This window comes from Camelus bactrianus, chromosome 3 (genome assembly GCF_048773025.1).
Source record: "Camelus bactrianus isolate YW-2024 breed Bactrian camel chromosome 3, ASM4877302v1, whole genome shotgun sequence".
NCBI classification, from domain to species: Eukaryota; Metazoa; Chordata; class Mammalia; order Artiodactyla; family Camelidae; genus Camelus; species Camelus bactrianus.
In genome coordinates, this window is record NC_133541.1 from 8,583,986 (window position 1) to 8,607,923 (window position 23,938).

The 23,938-nt window shown below is 40.6% G+C and overlaps 1 non-coding gene across 1 annotated transcript; it reads left to right on the forward strand.

The window, feature by feature from the left end:
• Positions 1-13,616: 13,616 nt before the first annotated feature.
• On the forward strand, positions 13,617-13,688 carry TRNAV-AAC (transfer RNA valine (anticodon AAC)). Its single transcript has one exon. It is a non-coding gene; the product is annotated as a tRNA-Val (tRNA).
• Positions 13,689-23,938: the final 10,250 nt, after the last annotated feature.

Consider the following 23,938-nt stretch of genomic DNA (forward strand, 5'->3'; position numbering starts at 1 on the left):
CCATGGTTAGCTGTATTTATTGACTCACATGTGACTTTCAAAGAAAGCTTGACAATGAATTACCCTTAGCCTCTCATCATGATTACACATTATCCCATATTTATAGAATTTAAAGTGCATCCTGCCATATCCATTCCTGCCTCCTAAACCTCCAATTTCATTAATCTCATCAACTTGGCCTCATTGTCCACCTCACTTCTCCCCAATTTGTAAATCACTCAAAACATCTCTTCTAAGATTTTTTCTTCTTATTTCCTGAAACACAATATTCCCTTTATTTCACTTCAGTCTGGTTTTCAAGTTCAAAATGCTTTCCGAAATACAAGCCTGCCACTGCACAATTCTCCTTTTCTTTTCAACCCAGGCACAACTGAATGTGACTCAGCCATCATCACGACAGGTAAAGCACTTTCCCAAAATACTCACCTACCTTTCCTCTTCCATCTTTTGCCTTGAAGCAAAATCCCCTTCGAAATGGAAGGGACTTCTTCATGCAATAGAATCCAGTGACAATGGAATTTGACTAGACCTTTTCGGCCTTTTCAAAATGTCAAGGTTACAATGCAGATTTGCTGCTAATTGATACCCAGGCACCTGACTTTTCTTAATCAAAAGAAGTAAGAGGGAAAAAAAAGGGCTCCCCTCCTCCCCAAATACTAGCACAAAATGCTAATTAAATTCTATCTTACTTTAAGGAAACCCCATGACAAGAATTTTCTTTTATCTAAGCTGGAATATCTGGAGTAAAAATTGTGAACATCAAGTACCGGTTGCTTCAGGGTTTTCCTTATGACACATTTCATGTTCCTGAACCTTCCTCTCGTGCAAGTATTCTATGAAAGTTCAAATAGGGGATCCGTTCTGCATGCCAGATAATAGTTAGAAACCACGGGAGCATTTGTCTACAAATGCAGACTAATCAGTCAGTCTTACATTCACTTTTACTCCAGAATGAAGGGCACTATGAATACATTTGAATTGTTCAACAATGACATAACTTACCTTCTCTATCGTCCATTTTTAAAAAATTTTTTGCCCTCTCATGAGTTTTATTAACTGAAGTTTGATTACAGAGGGAAAGAATGAGTACCCTCTAATTCTCTGAATCAATTTTTAAGAAAATTAAGTTTTTAGAAACACAAGAGAACCATATGTTTACTATAGAAAATTCAGATAAACCAAAATAAAGAAAATTACACATAATTCTACTTTCCAAGATACTCACTTCTAATGTTTTGAAATATTTTTTCTGTATTTTTACTGGGGGTACATATATACATATGTGTATATATGTGTAATTTTTTTTAGAAAAATGGCATCTTATTGACAATTTTTTTAAATTGAAGTAGAGTCTATTTACAATGTTGCGTTAGATGATCCATTTAGTGGCTCAATGGACTAAGCAGAAGGTAAAATAAGGAAAAATTGTTCTTCTTTCTCTGGCTCTGTTGGAGAAAGAGCGTGTGACCTTGAGAAAAGAAAATACCCTTCCTCTGACTTTGTTTTCTCATTTGCAAATCAGGGAAAGCAAAGTCCTACTAATTTACTAATAAATTATCTCATTACTGAATGTAAACACTGTTATTGTTTAGCATTTATTTCCGCAATACGTCAGGACATTTTGAAATTTCTGCATGAAATATACAACTTAATGCAGTGTTTCTCCTTCTCTGTCTCCCGTGGCGTGTTGGAAGAGGCAAGGCAGAATGGTGAACACATGGGCAATGTAAACGAAATGCTATTTAATTCATTTTGAGATGGATAAAAGGAAATGTAATTAAGCTTTCTAAAAGCCTTCCAAATAAACTTCCCTTAAAGACAAAATGGAAAGAAGGTTGTAACTGATCAAAGTAGTACATCAGATTCCTTGACAATGGAGATGAAGGGCAGACTGGGTTAACCATGCAGTGTAATCCAGAGATTTTACAGGGTGGAAGGGAAGCGCCAGAAGCAGGGGTCAGATGCACAGAGAAACAAACTCCATGTCTGAAGCCTTGAGCTCAGACTGACAATTGGTGTAAGCGATCTCTCTCTGTCTCTCTCTCTTTTATGTATATACAATTAAATATATCTATAACCTGTGCTTTATTTAATGGTGAAAAGCCAAGATGTCTTACAAAAAGGAAAGAGAAAGCTCTGCACAAGGATTTAGACAAGGAATTCCTTCTGCTACACATGCAAACTGCCAAGGATAGCAAAGGATCCACAGCAAATACTAACCACTCAAGAGGTCTGTTTGATGCCTAAATTCTGGTCCCTGGGGAAAAAAAAAAAGATTTTAATAAAACAAAAACGAGCATAAACATACTCAACAGCCCACATATATTTTTAGCATATCATTGGGTTACATTTGTAAACTAGTTAGTAAACTCAACAAAATGAACATGCCGTGTATTTGTTCCAGAATTTTTCACTGTTCAGTAAACTCAAGCTAAAGCAAAACTATGTTTATTTCTCAGGACACTGTAATTGCACTTCCCTTGAAATTACACACATGAGAAGTGGTCACCCTCTTAGGGTCATTAATATTCCTGAAATGCACCCATCAGAGAAACAGGCATTTTTATCCTTTTTTAATAGATGTGCATGTTCCCACTTGTCAACAGCCCAGACATGTAGCGGGGCTCCATTTTGAACTGATTGTGAGGTTAACTCTTATGTGTCAAAAGACATAAATTTATCAAGATGTCAGTTTCCTCTTTCAAGGAGTATATGTCTTTATTGTAAAACAAAATCCTGAGCATCCATTAAAGACTGAATATTCTGTGATATATAGTCTATCAACTGTCACCAACATTCTGTTTTGATTGTTTTCTTACCCCCTTTTCAACGTGATCAATTATGAATATGTTATTCTTCCTCAATCCAACACATTCCTTTTCTTTTTTTCTTTTTTGAAGTTTTTTTTTAATTGAAGTCTAGTCAGTTTACAATATTGTGTCAGTTTCCGGTGTACAGACTAATGTTTCCGTCATCCATATACATATGTTCCTTTTCATATTCTATTTCATTTATAGGTCACTACAAGATATTGAATATAGTTCTCTGTGCTGTACAGTAGAAACTTGTTATTTATTTGTTTTATATACAGTCGTTAGTATCTGCAAACCTCAAATTCCCAATTTAGCCCTTCCCTCTTTCTTTTCCCCCTGGTAGCCATCAGTCTGTTTTCTATGGCTATAGCACATTATTTTTGAAAAGATAGTATACAATGTTAATCTGCTCATAAAATATCTACGCAGGATAATCAATTACAATTCATCTTTTGGCTCTTTGTATTTCAAAGACAGTGAAAATCTCAAACATTCTGTTGTCAAAACAAGGTTTTAAGAACTGAAATAAACCTGAAACAATGATCGGGAGAGGGGCAAAACTAAAACACAATATAAAACCCCAATAATAAAAAACAGCCTTTGAATCATGGATGAGCACACATTGAAAAATCTATTGCTTTTTTCTGCAGACATTTCTCAGAGTAGTGCCAGGCTACCAGTCATCAGACACGCTCATCAGAAATAGTGGGAAATAACTTATCTCAGGGAGAAACATTTCATTACTCGGTGTGATGAAAAGCAGCATTACTACAGAGGCATTCTAATCGTCAAATCCTCCTAGCCTGCTGAAGTTTTTAGTATAAGGTATCCACATATAAGCACGAGAACCATGAAACATCAAAGCGGTTTGTGACTTTAATAATAATAGAATTGATCATTTATGCATGTTTAAATATAATTTTCTACCAAGCACATCACAATGCTCAAAGTTTAAATTAAAATACGCGAAATAAATGTTTAAATTAAACACAAGAGGGTAACAGTGGCTAATTTAAGGTGAGTCTGATTGAAGGTTGTTTTTATTTTATTTTTTGTAGTTTCTAAATTTTCTGCAATATATAGTTAATGTTTTATAATAAAACATTTCAATTATATTTAATCTTTCCCAACTTACTAATCTTTTTATTACCTGCAAAATGTTTCCCTACATATGGCACTTGATGTGAGTCAAATCTTTAATAAGACTCTAAGGTCCACAAAATTAAGCAGAATATAAAAAAATTTAGTTTCAAACCCACATGTCACAAGCCAAAGAAATGTGTAGATGAACATTAATATTTGTAACATCTTCTTCACTGAGAAAAATATTAAACTAAAAAACTTTAAAACTAAAAATAGCAGTTGTCTCCATGGAGATGGGACAAAGAGTAGATTTTACTTTCTATTTCACACACACCTATGTTTTAAATTTTTGCTTTGCTTTTATTTCTTTATTTCTTCAATTTAAAAGAAAAACCTTCCTGCTTTCCTTGAAAAAGTTTCACTTTTTAATGAAAATCCTACATGATTCATAAATGTCCACATTTTCTGGTGGCAAAGTAAGAACTGATGTAGAAAAAATTTAATCTCTGAAACTCTGCAAACTAAAAACAAAGTTTAAGACGTCAGTAGTGGGGTATTGGGTTTCTTTTGGGCGTGATGGAAATGCTATAGAATTAGATAGCTGTGCAACCTTGTGATTGAGTCACTGAACATTACACTGTTAAGAGGTGAGTCCTGCTGTATGTGAATTATACCTGAAGAAAGAGGAGGAAGGAGGGAGCCGAGAAGACTGAGTTACCTGGGCTTCTTCCCCCGCAATCAGTGGCTCCTTCCAGCCAAAAGATGGAAGATGAGGGACAGACACTGCAGGCTCGGGACGACCAACAGAGGCAGTAGAATTCCCAAAGCCATCCTACCCACACTAAGACCTTGTCTGAGTCAAACTGCGTTGTACAAGCAGACACCTTTGCTATACCAAGAAGAGACGGTCAGGGAAGACATTTCGCCCCATGAGGACAGGAAATGACCTCCCTCACTCAGTTAGTGGCTTTTGCAAGACAACCCCTGCAGAGGTGTGGTCACCCTGAGACTCTCTATGTTCTGTGGCCATGTCGGTGCCTCTGTCAGCTGGCTTTTGCTGAATAATTAACCATCTCTGAATTTAGTGGCTGAAAATGACAACAGTTTATGCCCATGATTCTTGCAGGTCAGCCATTTGGGCTGTGGCTCAGCTGGGCTCACCCAGAGTCCACGTTCAGCCACAGGCCAGGTGGGTCGGCTGGCTGTGAGCTGATGGACTGCAGTGACTGGGCCACATCTCCCCCTTCATCCAGCCGGCTAGCCCGGGCATGTTCACACAGGGCAGCTGGCTCCCAACAGGACAAGCGAAGCTTGCAAGCCTCCTGAGCTGAGCTTCTGAATCAGCACAGACCACTTCCTCCACGTTCTCATGCCCCCAGCAGTGGGGAGACAGGCTGCCCCTCTGGATAGGAGGAACCCCATCCAGAGGCATGGGATTCAGGGAGGGGAGCAACTGTGGCTGCTTTTTGAAGCAAGCCACCACACAGCCCTAGCAGTAGAGACCCCAAAATTGTAAACACAAGGAAAGAAAATACTGGAGAGCTCTCAACTCACGGGGCCAATGTTCCTCGAGGGACACAAGGAACACGATGATTTAAATGACTTCAAAGCCATGTATTATTCAAAGAGAGAGAGTTCTCACTGGAGAAAACATCCCCAGGTGAGTTGAGATGCATCTGTATCCCTCATCACCGTGTCCCTCCCTTTCCTTTAGAGCTCCTCAGTTACTTTTAGGTAGATAGAAGTAAGCTTAATTCGACAGGAAGGAAGGCTATAGCCCCTATGTAACCTTAGATGACAATAGCTGAGGAAGGTCTAGGGATGGCCAAGGGGGGCTCAGAGACGTCACAATGGGTCTAGGTCAAGGGAAGGTGCTGAGTTTCTGGTTCTTAAAGCAAAGGGCTATTTACATGCTTGAGTTCAGCATCCCTCAAAGATGAGATTAGCAGGTCAAGTCCCATGTTTCTCCAGATCCATTTCATATGGCTTAATTTTATAGGGTGAGACCAAGTAACCAGGAAAACAGCAATTACCTCAAAATAAAGAATTGGGCAGAAGTCCTCAGGTATCACTGCACATCAGAATTTGTCAGTAAACTTATTAAAAATACTTCTCATTGGGTTCCATTCTCAGACATTGACTCAAAAAATTGGGGATTTAATGCAAAAACCTGTAATTTTAGCAAGTGTCCTAGTTTGGACAAGTTTAGTTTTATTATGTAAGAAAGGGGAATAATTATATCTGCTCCATCATGTTTCAAGCAGTGGACCAACAGGCGTGGGTGGGTGCAGCATGCTAGCCTGAGGTGCATTTAAGCAGATCCTACAAGCCAGGTTAATCAGAGAGGAAAAAAAGTCTGAAGGAGACAAGCTTATAGGCACAGTCCTATCTTTCTTTCCAGGATCTCTATTTTCTCTTGCCATCTACTATTCACTCATTAAAATCTAGTAGCTTCATGTTACTCCAGGTATACTGTAGGACTGCTTACTACTGCAAGTTACAAAGACCCCCACCCCCAAAGAATACTTCAGATAGAAATGTATTTGTTGTCAGTAAGGAGCTCAGCACTGACATGAAACCATAAGGGTTTTCGCTTTTCCAACCTCACCACATTGTCATTACTCAACTTCACAGTGTTAAGTTAGAACTGGGTCTCCAGCCATCACATCCCAGACAGAAACCCTGGAAGAAGGGGAACGAAGAAGCAGAGATTCCTTTCCTTTAAAGAAAAATTTCCTGGAATTTGCACATTTCAGTTCCACTCACATCCCATTCATCAGGACTTAGTCACGTGGAAAGGAAATCACCAGAAAGGAGGACTAGAAGATACAACCTCTGCTCTAGACTGAAAGGTGGAGGCTGAATTTCTATGGAAGAAGAAACAGAAACCGTAAAACAAGAAGAAATCCCTGCTGTAACCAGGCTATATCAGAACATCTACCTATTTTCACAGTCTATAAAAAGTTTGCATAAAGATATTTACTGTAGAACTATTTATAATAGTAGATATTGGGAAACACATTAAATGATCAACAGTGGTAAATCACAAAGTCAACTATGGTACATCAGCTTAATAAAGTAATACAGAACCATCAGAAAGGTTGGTTACCAAGATCACATAATCCTTTTCACCTTGAAACAGTGTCTAGCTCCTTCTACCTTCTCCCTTCAATACCCACAGAGCAGAAAAACTCCCAGCACTTAAAACAAAGACTGACAGAGAGACAAACTGATTCCTCAGCTTTGAGGGAAATGACCACAGGTAGCACAAAGAGTTTGACTAAGATAAATCCACCCAGGCTTCAGTTCATGGCAACTTCAAACTCTATAAAACAAATTCATTCTAAAAATAAAAACAAAAGAACAAAAAGAAAAAGACATTTTCTACCCCTCAAACATCTGTCTGAACTAATTTGCATTCCACCCCACAATCCCAGGCCACTCCTGAAGCACTGGCAGATGAGCGGGCTTCACTTCCCACCAACATCCCTATGCTCTCTTGCTGTTGTCAACATCTACACAGAAATACAAATTCCAGGGCACAGCTTAGGAGGAAGTAAGGAGGAAGATGCTAGCGGAATCTTGGTGCTTTCTGGTTGATGATGTTTCAGGGGTAAAGCTTTATAAGGTGGGGGCAGGGACAGAGAGTCTTGACAGCAGCAAGCTGAGAATTGTAGCTTCAGGGTGTCTTTCGGGAAAACCATTGTACATTAGGAAAGATTTAGATACTGGGAATCCTAGCAGGAGCCCTGCACATCAACAGCACCCCTCTTCCAACTAGATTCAAGGAGGGATCCATTCACCCCACAAGTGGGCAGAGAGAAGACACAAGACCACCCCTGCTTGCTTTCTCTTTTCACAAGCACTCTATTGGAACAGATTTTTCCTTGTTTGATTTTGAATATCAGTGAGAACACTACTTCAAATCTGAAAGGTCAGTGGAGGGACAGATCCTTGATGAACCTTTTGCACTGGATAGACAAATTCTGCAGCCATCATTTTGGCAACTTCAGAGGATGGCAAGGTCCGACTATTTGGAAACACCTGCAGAATATCCATAAGGCAGAAATGAACTGAGATAAGAAAACAAGAATCTGATAATAAATGGGAGATGGTTGAATAGGACTTCCAAGAATGCAAGATACTATGGCAAAGTTACCATCGCAAGGGGGGATGAATGCCTTTGCTACTGTAGAAGGTAGACAGCCATGAACAGGCTAAAAGGGGACTCCTCTCTCAAAATGAAAGCATCCCCTCCACCCTCCAAGAAAATATGAACTTGGAAAAACAGAACAAGAAAAGTATGAAAATTATGTCTTTCAAAAGTAACTACAAAACATCACCATGAAAAGAAAAAAGACTTGAACAAAGGCAGAGTCTCCATTTTTCTGGATTGGAGGACTTAATATTAGAAAGGAAACAAGTCTCCCTCTGTTGGTAGGAGAGTTAAAAAATGTGACATTTCTTGAGAGGAGGCCACTTAGGAAGTATGTCACAGCGTTTCTTAACATTTTTCCTTTTATCACCATCATTCCCCCTTTAGACATTTTCCCCTAATCGATTGCCCCCCTGAAAATTGAATCCTACAGGTTTCAAACTGCTGAATGTGTGTTTATGTACTGTATGTGGAACTGTGCTCTTTACATAGAAGAAATGGGATTTTTCCACCCTCTCCCACAAAAATATTGTTATAGCTGCATGGATTTTCAAACACTCTGTAGAAATCAACTAAAATCACTTTTATGCTCAAATTGTTATGATTTTGGCCAACGGAAGCACCTTCTAGTTTAATCTTAAATCTTTTTGTCCATTAATCTGAAAAGATGTCCTTGTTTTCTGGCATAACAAGCTGTTCCAGTCTCAGCTTGTACCTTTCTTGGCTTAAAATAAGTCATTTCTCTAGGGGGCCATGATTCCTTATGGAGTGAATGGTATTAAAGACCGAGATCTGATTGTTAGGGGTGCTCATTACGACTGAGGTGATATTGTTTCTACATCATTATCAGCGGTTGGTGAGAAATAGAAAATGTAATTTTAAAATTACGACTATATAAGATATTTTTAATTTAATTTTACCATTACAGTGTTCTTAGCTTTATCTTACCACATATATACATTTTAAATAATGATACTAATATTATTACTACTAATAAAACCACTGAATGAAGTTTCCAATTTTCATAATTCTTTTTAATTTTTAGATGCATGATACTAAAGATTTACATTTAGTTCTATAAAGTCATTTGAGATAAATCCTTTCTCTGTCATGAATTTGATATACCACTATATCTGTTTCAATTTGCTTTAAAATTTGCTAATACCTATATGATTCAAAAGTTAAGGTGAAAAAGAACACACTGAAATGTCTCGATAGGTAACTATTTCATTGGTTTCTTTTTTATTCTCCCACTGTTTGTTTTTACAAATATGTACATAAGAAATAAAAATATCTCTTACTCTTGCAAAGTTAACTTTACTAATTAGTAGAATTTTCAGTTAATATATTACAGAGGTTAGCATTTTTTTAACCTGCACAAGATATTTCTTTATAGCTACACATGTTTGCTTTTTTTCCAGTGATCCTGTACATATACTTAAAATTCTTTTTTAAATTAAGAGACACATTTTAGCCTTAACCTTACTTGTCCTCTAGGCATCTTTTGACTTTTCCCTTCTTTTGGAAACATCCTCCTTTTTTTACTTTCATGGAACACAGTCCTTGATTTTCTTGCCACCAAACTCTCAGATTCCTTCGAAGTCTCCTCTTCTCACCGTCTCTTAAATGCTAATGTTCTTTGGGAGCTTCCTGATTCATTTCATGTCCTCATCATTCTGTGCTTGAAGCTAAAAAACATGTGCGTGTCTAACCTGTAGAGTCATGTAGAGATGGGCGGGAGATAATGCTGAATGGTACAGTTGAATTCCACACCATAGGAAACAGCTGTCCATCCTTAATTAAATGCAGTAAATTAGGCTTTATCATACATTCATACCCCCAAACTGCTGTAAATCAGAAAGATGATGTATTAACCTTGAAACATCACACTTGATAACAACAAAACCCCCAAATAAGGTATAGCCTTTTATGTTACTTCAGGTTAGTAGAGAACAGCTTTATTGCCTCTACTTGGTATATGGACCCTTCTCTGTAGGAACACTCACTGTGAGCCTAAGATTATAAAGTGCTCTGTCATGAATACAGAGGAAATGTGTTTCTGCACAGTGTGAGTGATAATTAGCTACTGATAAAGCACCTCAACTGTGTTGAGAATTTGAAATAAATGGATTTATGTCAAAAGGGAAGCCAGCAAATGTAACGTTACATTGCTAGGGAGAGAAATTACTGCGAAGTAATGATTGTTTAGTCAGAGGCCAACATTTCTGCAAAAGCTCTGAAATAAAAATTTTGAATAACCAAAGGCATTAAAAGCTCTTGTTTTATTAAGCCATAGGTCTGATAATTCTTACTAAAAACAAACAAACAAAAAATGTCATTCCATTTCAAGTGGGTAAAATAGAGACAAGAATCATGGAACAGAGGAGGGATTCAGACACACCACGTGGTCCTTCCTCTGAGAACATCTCAGGACACTGAGATTTTATCCTACCTCTGCGATCATAGACAAGGACATTTCTCATCCTCCAAAATAATTTATGTGATTTAAAACAAAAACCTCTGCCTGATGACCAATTAACTCCACTATAATTGTTGAACTTAGAATCCAGATGTATCTCTTTTCTGCTTTCAATCACAAGGAAGGACAGTGATCGCCCCCCATCTCCCCGCCACTAATTTCTGCTTCAGCGTCCTGCTGGAAAGACAGAAACCTGGTCTACTAAACCCCAGCTGAGAGGTCCTGTCCTGAGTGGCAGGAATTCTCCCTTCAGCTCCAGAACTGTCCAAGTAACCCAGAAAAGAAGAGCCTTCAGAGATCAGGACAGAGAGGTACAGTTGAAGTACAAGTCAAACCAGAGCCCACACACCAGCAGAAACAGGGGGCTCAGAAGAGCAGGTGCTAGAGATGGGGGAGATGACATGAGCAACAGGTGTGAGACCACAAGGCTGCTGTGTGGCGCACCTGTGGCTTTGTCCAGGGAGGGAAGTTGTAACTATTAAGAGCACTAGGCTGCTCAAAGAGTTACTGGATAGAGACAAAAGCTAGGTAGGTAGATAGATAGATGATAGATAGATATAAGCAAGTGTCTGGCATCAGAATATCAAGTCTTCTTTGGAAGATCCCTTTGCTGGACACTTGTTGGAAGGGATCTTGAGGTGTCTATCTGATACCAAAGCAAGAGTCATTGCTCTCATATTTCCAACCCATAGGGCACTAACTCTGAGGCCTCTTATTTCAGTGGTCGCTGAGATGATCTCATGTGATGCCTGCTTAGCAGAGTTGAATACAGATGTGGAGAAGCAGTGACTCACTCAAGCTGTGCCATTCTCCCTGAGGCTGCATTCACTCAAAGATTTTAGTCTTCCAACAAATTCCAATGCATGTGGATTTTTAAAAAATCACTTCATGCTTGTGTGTCCCTGGGAAAAATATAAGTTCATCTCGTGATTGGTCAAAACCATTAAGACTTCAACGAATAAATAGACAAAGGTCATGAAGACACATTTACAAAAAGAAGAAACAAACCTTGTTGACAAACATAAGGAAAATATTTGTGTGTGTGTATGAGAGAGAGAGAGACAGAGACAGAGAACTGAAGCAAGCGATCATTTTCTCTATCAAATTAGCCTCCAATTATAACATAATTATATAATTAAAGTATGATATAAAATTACTTTATAATATAACTGCTGGAGAGTACACTGGTGAGACCAAAAACACATTGCTTTGGGAGATGCAACTTGACGGAAGTTGTCTAGAAGGCAATTGTACAGCGTTATCCACAACCTCAAACATGTTCACTTCCATTGATCCCAGAAGCTCGGGAGTAACACCCCATCATGGTGAAAGGGTGGGAGCCTAGAGTGAAGTGTTATGCAAGACGTTTTCCACAGGCTTATGACTAGAAGCAAAAAAAAAGCATATGACTGTATAAACGACGGCATAATCTCACAAAAGAATAATATGGAGCCATACAAATGTTTACCAAAAACAACATTTAGAAATGCTCATTTTAATATAAATTTAAAATAACAAGACACTGAATTGTATAACATGCAACACTATTTAGACATTTTTTAACCAGAGGAAAATACTGAAAGAAAATCCAGTGAAAAATGGAAGGTGAGTGTGAGGGATGCAATTATGTTTTTGCTTTTGTGTGTGTGAATTCTTGGGCAGAGTTCTAGTTCTCTCCAGTGAGCATATTGCAATTTTTTTTTCAAATGATAGCAACATCCTAGCTTTAAAGAAAAGCCAGGCTTCTTACTAGATTCATTTTTTCAGATTATTCTGTTATCTTAAAATTATTATCAACTGCTTGTCTTTTCTCTGCCAAGACAAAATAATTTTTGCTTTTTAAACATCTTCTTCACAGGTCTTACTTACTGACTCTTTAATTATATTTGTTACTGTTGTTTGAAAAGGTCTCAAGATTCTTCTCTAAGAACTTTCCAAAGAAAATGCAGACATATTAGAGAGCTCATAGGATCACTAAGTTGTTAGGAGAGTCTCAGAGTTATTTTAGTTTGACTCTGACTTTTTTTAATCGAAAAAAATAGAAGTTGAGAGAAATGTTGTGCCCTTTAGGGTTTCACAGAACCAATCAGCACAATGGCCAGCTTTTCCATTTACTCTTTTATTTACATAAAATAACTGGACCTGTTAGCAAGTCCAGTTCATCTCCAGGTTGGCTTTTCACCCTCTTTTGATGAGCAATCTATCCTGCGTCTCATTCTCCTAGTTCTGTTACTGATTAAACGTACGTGAAGCTATGCATGCACTGACCTCTCTGCATTGCACCAGTCCTCAGCAAAGTAAATGAGCAACGTTCTCCTTCCCTCACCTCCAGACAGTCTTGTGCTGTCCCTGTGCAAGGACTGGAAAGGGACAGAGATGAGTTTTAGCAGAATCCACCAGGCAACTCGGCTAAAACACAGCTGTGCTTGTCCTGGAATACGGTCGAGACTCCTGATCGAAAATAGGTGCATATTAATGTTCGGAGACTTTCCTGAAAAGAGGAGTCTGGAATTGAAGCAAAAGGCAAAACTCTTGAGAAAAGAGAAGGCTGATCATTCTGCCAACGTCTGCTCCTCACCAAGGTTCTCCCCACAGCTGCTCCGTGCTGGAAGAGTGGCTCTTCTCTCACCCTAATCTGTACGAACTCTCACTTCCCAAGCACTTGAGGCAGAGGAGGTTAACCACTGAGATTCAGAGGGGTTCCCTCTGGGACACATCGCCTGCACGTAAACAAAGTGAGCCAAAAAGGTCATGACGTGTCAGCGAAGCTCGTGACTCCACGCAAGCTGGCAAACTTTGAAATAAGATTAATTAAAACAAACGAAAGACATAGCAAGCCAAAATACTGATAACTGAATTGAAGGGCTCTTCAAATATTTCCCTACGTTATGTAACTTCCTTTCACTTTTTCAACGTTCTTGCTAATCGTATCTTCTATTAAAGAAGACTTCTTGGTATGTTGTGAATAGACTACCTTAAGGTAAAAGGACAAAGAAGGGCTAAAAATAAAAGGATAACCTAATGTCCATGGATAAGTGCAACTAGAAGACAGCTGAGTAACAATTAACATCAGGTAAAACGGGGGGAGGGTATAGCTCAGTGGTAGAGTGTGTGCCTAACATGCACGAGGTCCTGGGTTCAATCCCCAGCACTGTCATTAAACATAAATGAATAAACCTAATTACCCTCCCCCCAAAATCAGGTAAAAAGGAATGCCCTACTGGGACCCAAAAGAGGGGAAGAGGAAAAGAATAAAAGGGTCTGGATGGCATAAAGGAAAAACCATCCCACCAAATCACCAAATCTGATTAAGGGCTGTTTTCTTTGTAGTTATAAATACAAGCACATACATGAAATTGCTGTTTTGGTAGGTCAAGAACAGTTTGATACACAGTTGGAACTGGTTTAAGCAAATGAATTAATATATAAGATGCATATGCGCCCCTTGAGAGTGAGAACTGAGCTCCTTCAAGCCAGGCCTTCTGTTATAGCTCTAAATTCTTTAATTTAAAGAAGACCTTTAGGCATCAGTGTTGGTTGACTTTCCTGGCTCCCCAGCAAGTAAAACAGGCATGTAGAACATTTTAAGGGAGTGATTCCTGCCTCCGGGGGGTGGGGGGTGGGGTGCCAGCACTGGCTGGCTGGTGATTCCTTTGCTGAGTGTGGAGGTTACCTGACTTCCCAGCCCCTCCCCAAATCTCCACATCCATTTTCTAGGTTCCGTGCCCTGGAGCACACAGATCCCCTCTCATGTCCAGAAAGGGAACTGAGCAGAGCACAGCCCAGTTTAAGGAGCTCAGGGTGTAGATTCAGGAGCCAGACCACTGGGTTCACATCCCAGCTGCGCTACCTCCCAGCATCTCCTCAGCATCCCAAGTCCATTCCCACCTCGGGAAGCAGAGGCACAGGACGCCCGTCTCGGAGGATTAAGGGCCCTGAGTTAGTACGAGCCAAGTGCCCAGCCCACGGAGAAATTCAGTGAACGTTAGCTATTGTTGTAATCCTAATCTTCTGGTGGACATGTGCAATTCCAGAAAAGAAATCTGCACACACGTAGAAACAGATATAAAAATACACCCAGAGTACAGAGTTCTTTATGTGTCAGGATATGCCAGTCCTTTATGCTAATGCACACCTGTGGATAAAATGTTCACAGCACAAAAAAAAGAAACTTTAAAGATCAAACAACCGTAAAGCAATCTCAGCAAATACTTGGGTTTGTCTAGCTCCATCTCTAGACGTCCCCCAGGGACAGAGGCGGTACCTCTCCCCCACCCCGCATCATAAAGATGATGTCAAAATTAATCTGCAGGACTGAGGGCAGTGTTGACAGCTTCATCTCTGTAAATGTTATTACTGTATTTTTTTAAACCCACAAACCTCTGCCCATCTTTCTCCAGCCAGACACTCGGAGGGCTCTTCTGGGGGAGAAGCACTTGTCGTCGATAGAAATTCAATTTGCCGCACAAGTTAAGACGCAGTAAACCTCGCTCCCCCTTGCTTTACTGCTGCTTTCCCAATCATAAAACGAACCTAATGTTTAAATGTTAGAAAGCACTTAATGTTTAATCGTTGGAGATTAAGTCTCCTTCGTGATGCCTGAGATGCCGGGCAATAGGTTACAATTTGATTGCCTGCCTGCTCCAGGGGCACTGTCGTGGCTGGAAGAAACATCTGCCCCAGCTTTCCAAGGCTCATAACTGCCAAAGGAAATGAAACATTTCCTTTTCCAAGGCGGTTGCAAGTTTTGAGGAGCCAGCACAGTGCAGTATTTGGGCCGGTGAAGGGAGACACGTGCATGCAGTAATTTGCGACGTTCAGGAGCCCAAGAGTCTGGGCTTCTAGCCAGAGGCCTCCCAGAGCATCCTCCCACGGTGGCCAGGAGGAGCCCCTCGGTCACCACGCTCATGAAATGAAACAAACAGGCAGGGCCTCTTGTGAGAAAGGCCCGGACATCGCCTGTTCAGCATTCACTCCGAGTCACGTGGCTTAGATCCTTTCACACCAGCAGTCCACTGGCACTTGCGCCTATAGAAATGCTGTTCTTTTGTGCCTCTGAATAAGACCAGAGAACACAGGCAAGAGAAGGGAAGGAATAATTGCTTGCTGTCACCCATTCAGGCTCTAACAGAGCCAATTTTGAAAGAAAAGAATTCAGCACCGCTTGTCGGCAGGCTGTTGACACGGTGAATGACATCACATGGTCAGACCTCAAGCAACCAACGAGCCCTTGTGAAAGGGGAACACTGCCAAGTAAGGACCCGCGATGCCACCGGCACAGCCGTTTCCTGCTGAGTCAGGCCTCAGAAGGGGGGAACCCGAGCTCCAATCCCTGCTCTGCCGCTCACGGATGCTCTGACCCTGGACAAGAACCTCTCCAAGTCAGTTTCCTCTTTGGAAAAAGAGGCTTGTGATGCCTGGCTCCCAGGGTGCCTGGGATAACTGTGTGGGAAGAGGCATCCAGGAGAAACCCAGTGAATGTTAGCTGAAACTGAACCCATAATAAACTCATCATTTATTATAGAGCCCAGATAAAATCAGATTTTTTGTGTGTTATTCGGAGCTTCAGCATTAAGTAAACTCTATCATCATTAAATCCCTTTCTGTCTGGTTTTCCCAACCTCACACCATTGACATTTGGGCCGGAATAGTTCTGTATTGCGAAGGGCGGTCCTGTATATTGCACAGTGTACGCAGCATCCCTGGCCTCCACCCACGAGAAGCTAGTCGTGCCCCCTCCTCAGCTGTAACGACCAAAAACTCTCTCCAGACATGGCCTCATGTCCCCTGGGGGGCAAAATTACTCCCAGTGAGAACCTCTGCTGTCTATTTTCATGGGATACTAGGAGGTCCAACTGCAAAAACTCTTCTTTGCTGCCCGTAAGCTGCCAGTTGAACATGCAGAGGTAACAGTGAGCAACAGAATCAGAAAGTTGCCTTTTCTTGATAGTTAATGATAACCTTTCCGTAAAATAAATAGACCAGCCACTTCTTGTGCCCTTGAACCCATACCCAGGGTCCAACCTCAGCATGCTCTGAGGGCTGAAACAAAGTCTGATCAGGAGGAAACGACCTGTACTCAAAAAGAATTGCAAGATTTTGCACATTTTTATGGGCAGAAACCTGGGAAATGTCCATGAGATCAGAGTCCAGTGGTTTTAGGCGATGGAGCATAGACTATAACACAGGGTTGCTCCTCGTTTACCAGCCCGGTGTATTGATGAATGATTCTGGAGTTGTTAGTTTATGTAGATGGGAATGGCTCTAACCATTTACTAGTTGGGTTGTTGGTTGGCTGATTGTAAGGTCCATGAGGGCAGGGCTCTTGTCTGCCATGCTCCCTGCGGTGTCCCCAGCATCAGCAGAAGCATCAGACACATAGTGGGTGCACAATAAATTGGTGTTGAAAGAACCATCTGCTTGCTGTTGAGTAAGACAGTTTGTCTCTGATGGTCTCCTCTTTTCCCAGTATCTTTGGGCTTCCCTGATCTGCTCACACCACAGACCACATTAGCTATCCTAAGCCTCTCCATCAAGTCCACGGACAGAGTGCTGGGTCATCTGCCCAGGGAAGTAGTTTCCAAACCAGGATGAGGATCAGAATCCATCTGGGGACCTTCTAAACAGCACAGACCCTTGGGCACAGTCCCTGAAGTTCCAGCTCTCTAGTTTGGGGCTGGGGCCCGGGAATCCATAAAAGTGGTCAGTTTTGCATGCTCTGCTCTGCTCTGCTCCACTCACACTCTGCATCCCTGCTCCATCCTTGCCCTTCCAGGGACATCAGTGGGCTCCTAGTTCTTCCCCAGAACCCACGTCTGAGAACTCAGTGTAGGAACAAGAGTCCCCAAGAGCGTGTGGGAGCACAGGAGATTGGAGAGAGGAATAGAATATTCTTCTTAAAATGCAGCCTGAGGAAAGGGCCACCTATCGTGACAGCCGAAGCATGTCCTAGTCATTTTTTTTCACCTCAAGTATGCAAAGAAAAAGCTGCAAGCAGGACTTGTGGGTGCACCAGTTGTGCATAAATAATGTGAAGTGACACCCCGAGGTGCAGAGACTTCTGCTCTTCAGCAACTTGGGGTCATCACTGACATTAGTCTCTGATTTTCATGCCCACAGTTCCCAAGACGGAATCAACCAGAAGTTCTGGGAGCCTTAAATGCTGAACAACACCTTTGTTCTGACAAAGCAGCTCCCCTCGGCATCACATCATAGCAGCCCAGGGAAAAGGATACTTTGATAGGAATATTTCAGGAAGGGAGTAAGGTGCAATGGTCTCATCATGAAGGAGGCTCATTCCCTTAAGGTCATCTTCAGAGCTGGAAGTGCTTCACGCTGAGAAAACTGACCTTCAGCGTTTTCTCTATGTGTTTAAACATCAGTACTGGGCTAAAGCAGCCGTCTCAGACGCCACGAGGGGAGGGAGGGTGGGAAGCTCGGGTTTCTGACCTGGACGAGCCGGAGTTGTATGTGCCGGCTAGAGAGCGTTTATTACAGAAGACTGTGAAAAAAACATAATGTTTCAAAGCTCACAATCTTCACTCCGGACCATTACCTAGGCAGCATCAGACAGGCCTCTGTCAGCACTGCTGTGATGGAGCCTGAGCCAAGCAGGCACCAGGGGCACGAGGGCTCTGCACTCGCTTGTGGGAACCCAAGGGGACACGTGCCACACAGCTGGGTCTTAGTACCGCAGCAGAGGACAGTGGGAGCTCAGTGCACACATGCACGAAGGAAAAATAATTTAGGCTGAACTCCCAGGTTTCTGACACTGAAGCTGCCGTGTGAAAAGCAAGAGGTAAGAATTCACACCCCATATCAGCAATAAAACAACCGCCTGTTTTAGAAAACAATGAAATACACTAAAGATAAACCTTAGTCTTTTCAAAAGACAAGCCGATCTCATACGTGATTGAAAATCTAGTCCATTACTCTTTCTTTTTCCTCCTTTAAGACAAAATAAAGACGAGAAGCTTTCAGTGAAATGATGGACCTCCTGAAATTACTACCACAACACCCCTTGACAATACCAGCCCGGGGAAGTTGTTTCTCTACACCGACACATGAGAAATTGGGCTTGAGGAGCCCAAGAGGTGCAAAATGATTCAAAGCTCGATTACTGCTGTCAATAAAGAATGAATGCGCAAAATTCTTCACAATCTTCACCCCAGAGGTATTGAGTGTTTCACAAAAATCTACAAGAGATGGATACTTTCTGATGCACAGTGTTGTCAGAGATTGTAAAGATAAACACCTATGTAAAAAATAAATGTAGTCCATCATAGGTAATTACATATTTAAAAGTACAGTCATTATTTTTGCTTTCCAATATTTCCAATATTTGACAATTAAGTACGTATATCTTGGCTATCTTAATATAGAATATTTAATGGGATATGTTATTTGTTATGACATTTCTAAGGGAAAAGGAACTTTCACCTCCTCATCACACCAAACCCAGTTCTGCTCCACATCTCAAGACTCCTGTCCTCCCAGGAAAGTTCTGAATCCAACCAGTTAGGACCAAGACTGTGGGCAGATCGTGATTACCAGCAAACAAGATGACTGCGCAGCAGAAGCCCTGGACTCAGGTGGCCCTGACTGCCCTTGTATTTCAGCTGCACCAGGTTCCTTCCTGGGGACTTGCTACCCATTCGATTCCTCACTTGACCATAAGCAACAGGGAAGGTGGGATAAACTAAGGACTGACCTGTGCAAATAGGATATTCCTCACTCTTCCAATTTTACCTGGAAAGCAGATGCCTCAAAAAAGTTTATCTCTGGCCCAGATATCTTTTCTTAGAGTCATGTTAATTCACCCAACCATCAAGTTTACATCCCCTCTTAAATGTCTTCCAAAGTTCACCATCTGCATGAACAACACCAGTATTCCTCCTGGTTTTGTATTTTCCTAACTTCCTCCTCTATTTTCAGTTATGCGTTATCGTAACTGTCTGTTAGTGGTGACTTTAAAGATTATAGCATGCACCTTTGACTTTGTAAAAGGCCAGCATGAATTAAGATTTTTTTTTCCACTCTCCAAATAACATTACAAAATATTAACTCCATTTACCTACTCAAGTCTTTTGAAAAATCACTGTCATGCATTTTAATTTTCTATATTCTACATACATTTTAGGTCCCAAAACTTTGTTATTATTTTGTACAGTCAATATCCATTTATATTTATCACTTTCTGTTGCTCTGCATTTCTTAGTGCATTTTTGTTTTTTCCAGTGGGATTCTTTTTCTTTTGCATGAAGAAATCCCTTGAGAATTTTTTTAGTGACAAAATCTCTCAGATTTTATTTATCTGAAAATGCCTTTATTTCAGATGGACTTTTAAAAGAAATTTTCACAAGACGTAGAAATACAGATTGGTCTTTATTTTCTTTCAGCACTTACTTTAAAGATATCCTTCTATAATCATCTGAATTCCGTCATATTCATCAAGAAGTCAGTTGTCTGTCTTATTTTTACCCCTGTGAGAGTAATAAGTCATTTTCTCTCTGGATGCTTTCATAATTTTACTTTGAATTTATCAAATTGAGAATCACAGCACTGTTTGAATATGGGACTGAATGTGCTTCATCCGTCATTTTGGAATATTGCTTATGCCCCTTTCATTCTTTCTTCTTCAAAGTCAACAATTAAAATATATATAATAAGTCAAAACTATATAGTAAATATTAGTGCTTTTCATAGTAATTCATATGTTTATTGATGTGCATTCAACTTTTTGCTTTTCTGTACTTCAGCCTGGATATTTTCTACTCTCTTCAGGTTCACTAATTCTCTCTTTTGATCGGTTAAATTTGCTATTGCATTCATCTAATGAGTTTATAACTATTTATTGACTGTTTTAATTCTAGAGTTTCAAATGATTCTATTTTATGGATTTCAGTACTTGATAACACTCTCCATCTATTTCCTGGAACTTAGCATGATGGGAGAGGCAGTCTCTCATGGGCCCTAAGCATCATTTTCCATTCTTGCTGGGGGTACCAAGAATGGCAAGCCCCGGCCACCCTTCACCGGGGCCATTTCTCAAGACTGTGTCTCCAGCCAGCAGCTTTGAGAAGCAGTGCAATGTCTTCCTCTAGGAAAAAGAGCAGGCCTGCTTGCTACCAGCTATAAAGCAGGATGTTCCCCAAGTTCGGTGTTCTTCGGCTGTGATGCAAACCCATTGTGCATGCAGCGCTCCTCTGAGCCGTATCACACTGCCCCAGTGGTACCTGAGAAGAAAGGAGTGAAGCAAATAAGTGGACGCCCATGCTGCTTGCTGAGCCAAGAGCAATAAAGTCCTTTCTCTGCCCCAGGAGCCTCATGTCTTTTACCAGCATCCGTAAAACAGTAACCGATTAACGTATTATCTTACAAGTAAAGTCAAATTCCAGCCCAGACAGTCACGCACAGAAATTTTTTATTGAGGTATAAGTTGATTTATAATATTACTGTATTTTCAGGTGTGTAACCTAGTGATTCTATTTTTTTATAGATCATACTCCATTGAAAGTTACTATAAAATAATGACTATATTCCTTGTGCTATAAAATATATCCTTGTAGCTTATTTATTTTATACATAGTACTTTGTGCCTCTTAATTCCAGGGCTTCTGCTGCACAGTCATCTTGTTTGCTGGTAATCACGATCCGCCCACAGTCTTGGTCCTAACTGGTTGGATTCAGAACTTTCCTGGGAGGACAGAAGTCTTGAGATGTGGAGCAGAACTGGGTTTGCTGTGATGAGGAGGTGAAAGTTCCTTTCCCTTAGAAATGTCATAACAAATAACATATCCCATTAAATATTCTATATTAAGATAGCCAGGATATACATTCTTCTGTCTTGATCCTTCCCCTCTCTCTCTCCACACTGGTAACCACTAGTTTGTTCTCTATGTCTGTGAATCTGTTTCTGTTGTGTTATGTATGTTCATTTGTTTTATTTTTTGGATTCCACATAAAAGTGAGTCCTAATTATCTATTGTTTCATATGTTCCTTCACAGGAGCCTAACAGGGAGAAGGGATAATTGTCAGGGAAAGATCTGAACATTTCTAGGAGTAAAACCTCTCCTCTAAAAATATCCAGGTTCTGCTAAATTTCTTCCCACTATTCATATGCCCTCCTGAGACAACAATAATAAATAAATAAATATTACAGGGTGCAAACTAAACACTAAATACTGAACACTGGGCGGACAATTTTAGATATAGTACCTCAATTCACCCTCACATTACTTCTTTCCTAAGAAGTGGGTACTATTATCCCAAGAAATATGAGTCAGAGAAGTTAAATAACTTGCCTGATGTCAAGCAGATGGCAAGTGACAGGGTGAGGATCTGAACAGGAGCAGAACCACCCCAGAGTTGGCTCTCAATGCTCCTACCTGGTCAGTGCTCATTAGTAGAGGTCTAATTTATTATTCTTAATTTCTAAGAAACCAGAGATCAGTGCCTTTTTAAAGTACAATAAAAATAAATTGTTAAAAATAAATACAATAATATAAAATGAGTCCAAATTTTTTAGATTCAGCTAACAAAACTCCTCTGTGAAGTTAATGTCTGTAAATGCTTATTCCCAGTTTCTGTACTAACCTCGCTATTGACCAGCGACAAACACTTTGCAGATCAGCACCGATCTGACTGGCACCATGGGAAACTTCTCCATTGGCTATGAATTCTGTACTCTGCATTTCCTCAGGGTCTTTGCAGTGGGTTCATTTTTCTACAAAAAAAGAATCTAGTCCAAGTCTTTTCTAAGCCAGCCAGTTCTTGAGGACAGAGCCCAGATGAAATGGAGGCTGAGAAGGAAATGTCTCTTGCCAGGTGAATGTTGCCAGAGTTGAGGTCATATCTCATCAAATGTTGTCAGTGGCATCGATCAACTTCAAATGTTTTCTTCCTTATTGGACCTGAAAAGGCCCTCTGAAATCTGGGCCTAACCAACTTTTCCAAATCTATTTCCTGCTACACCCTGTAATGGACTGAATGTCTGTGCCTTCCTCCCCACCCCCCCCCCAAAGAATTCATATGTTGAAGCCTTAATCCCCAATATGATAGTGTTTGGAGGTGGGGTCTTTGGCCGGTAATTAGGTTGAAATGAGATCATAAAATGGGACTAATCCCTTATAATGTCCTTATAAGAAGAGGAAGAGAGACCTCTCTCTGAGTGTCCATGCACGCACACCGAGGAAAGGTCACGTGAGCACAAAGCAAGAAGGCGGCCATCCACAGGCCAGGAAGAGGGCCCTCAACAGGAACTGAATCTGCTGGCACCTTGATCTTGGACTTCCCAGTTTCCAGAACTGTGAGAAATAAATTTCTGCTGTTCAAACTCCCCAGTCTATGGTATTTTGTTATAGCAGCCCCAGCTGATGAAGACCCGCCCCTCAGAATCCCAGGCTCTGCTGGGCATTTTGCCGTTCCCCGCACCCAAATCGGACTTTATTATCAGCTCCACCGACTTGTGTCTGTGTCTTAGATTATTTTTCATTATTAAGCTCATATACAGACCTACATCAATTTTTAAAAACTGAAGTATGTGAAGATGCTTGGAAATGTGTAAGTGAAGTCATAACAATTGAAAAAATGGAGCATGTAAATATTATATTCTCCATGAATGTCACCACATTAAAGTATATGATAAAAATAAATAAAAGTCAAAATAAACTGTCATTAGATATTTATAGTAAAAGACTTTTTACATTTTACATGAAATCATGTTTTCCCCCCACTGTTAAATGTATAATAAAATATTTAGAATTCACAATAATAAATGTTATTCATTGCAGTGGCTAGTATCAAAAGTTACCTAGGGCTGAATTAACCCCAGAGCCCATGCTTGTCACCAGCAGTTACACATTACATCAGTTTTCTTCCTGGAGGCCCAATGTTCCCCCAAAATAAGTCCACTGACCTCACTTCTTTTTTCTGTTGCTACCCAGTCTGCCTCTCAGAATAGAAAGTCCTAAACCAAATCCAGTAGAAAGATGTGGTCTTTCCCCATGATTGCTGGTTCTGCACAAACATGGGGGTTTTTTTCTCCCTTTTTTTGACTCTTTACTACTGTTTCTTACAGGGAACAAATGGTGTGAATTTAGAAAAGTTTTTTAAAATTCAAAATATTCTCTTAGTGGTTATTTCTGGCCCGTATTCTGGTGCAAGAAAGCTGGCTCGCACCAGCTCCGGAGAGTCACTTCCATGTGTTTCTTCTCAACTTCACATCCAGTAACTCCAGGTTGATAGTTTGAAGTCAGTTGCCCTGGGAGTATTTACATCGTGGATGTGCACAACTGCCACATAAGGACTCCGCGCCCCTCACCCCAGGGAGCCCACTGGTGGTCATTTACCAGCTGGTCAGCATCTGCACTGAAATATAAGTGGGGCTGGGTCAGCTGACTTGAATC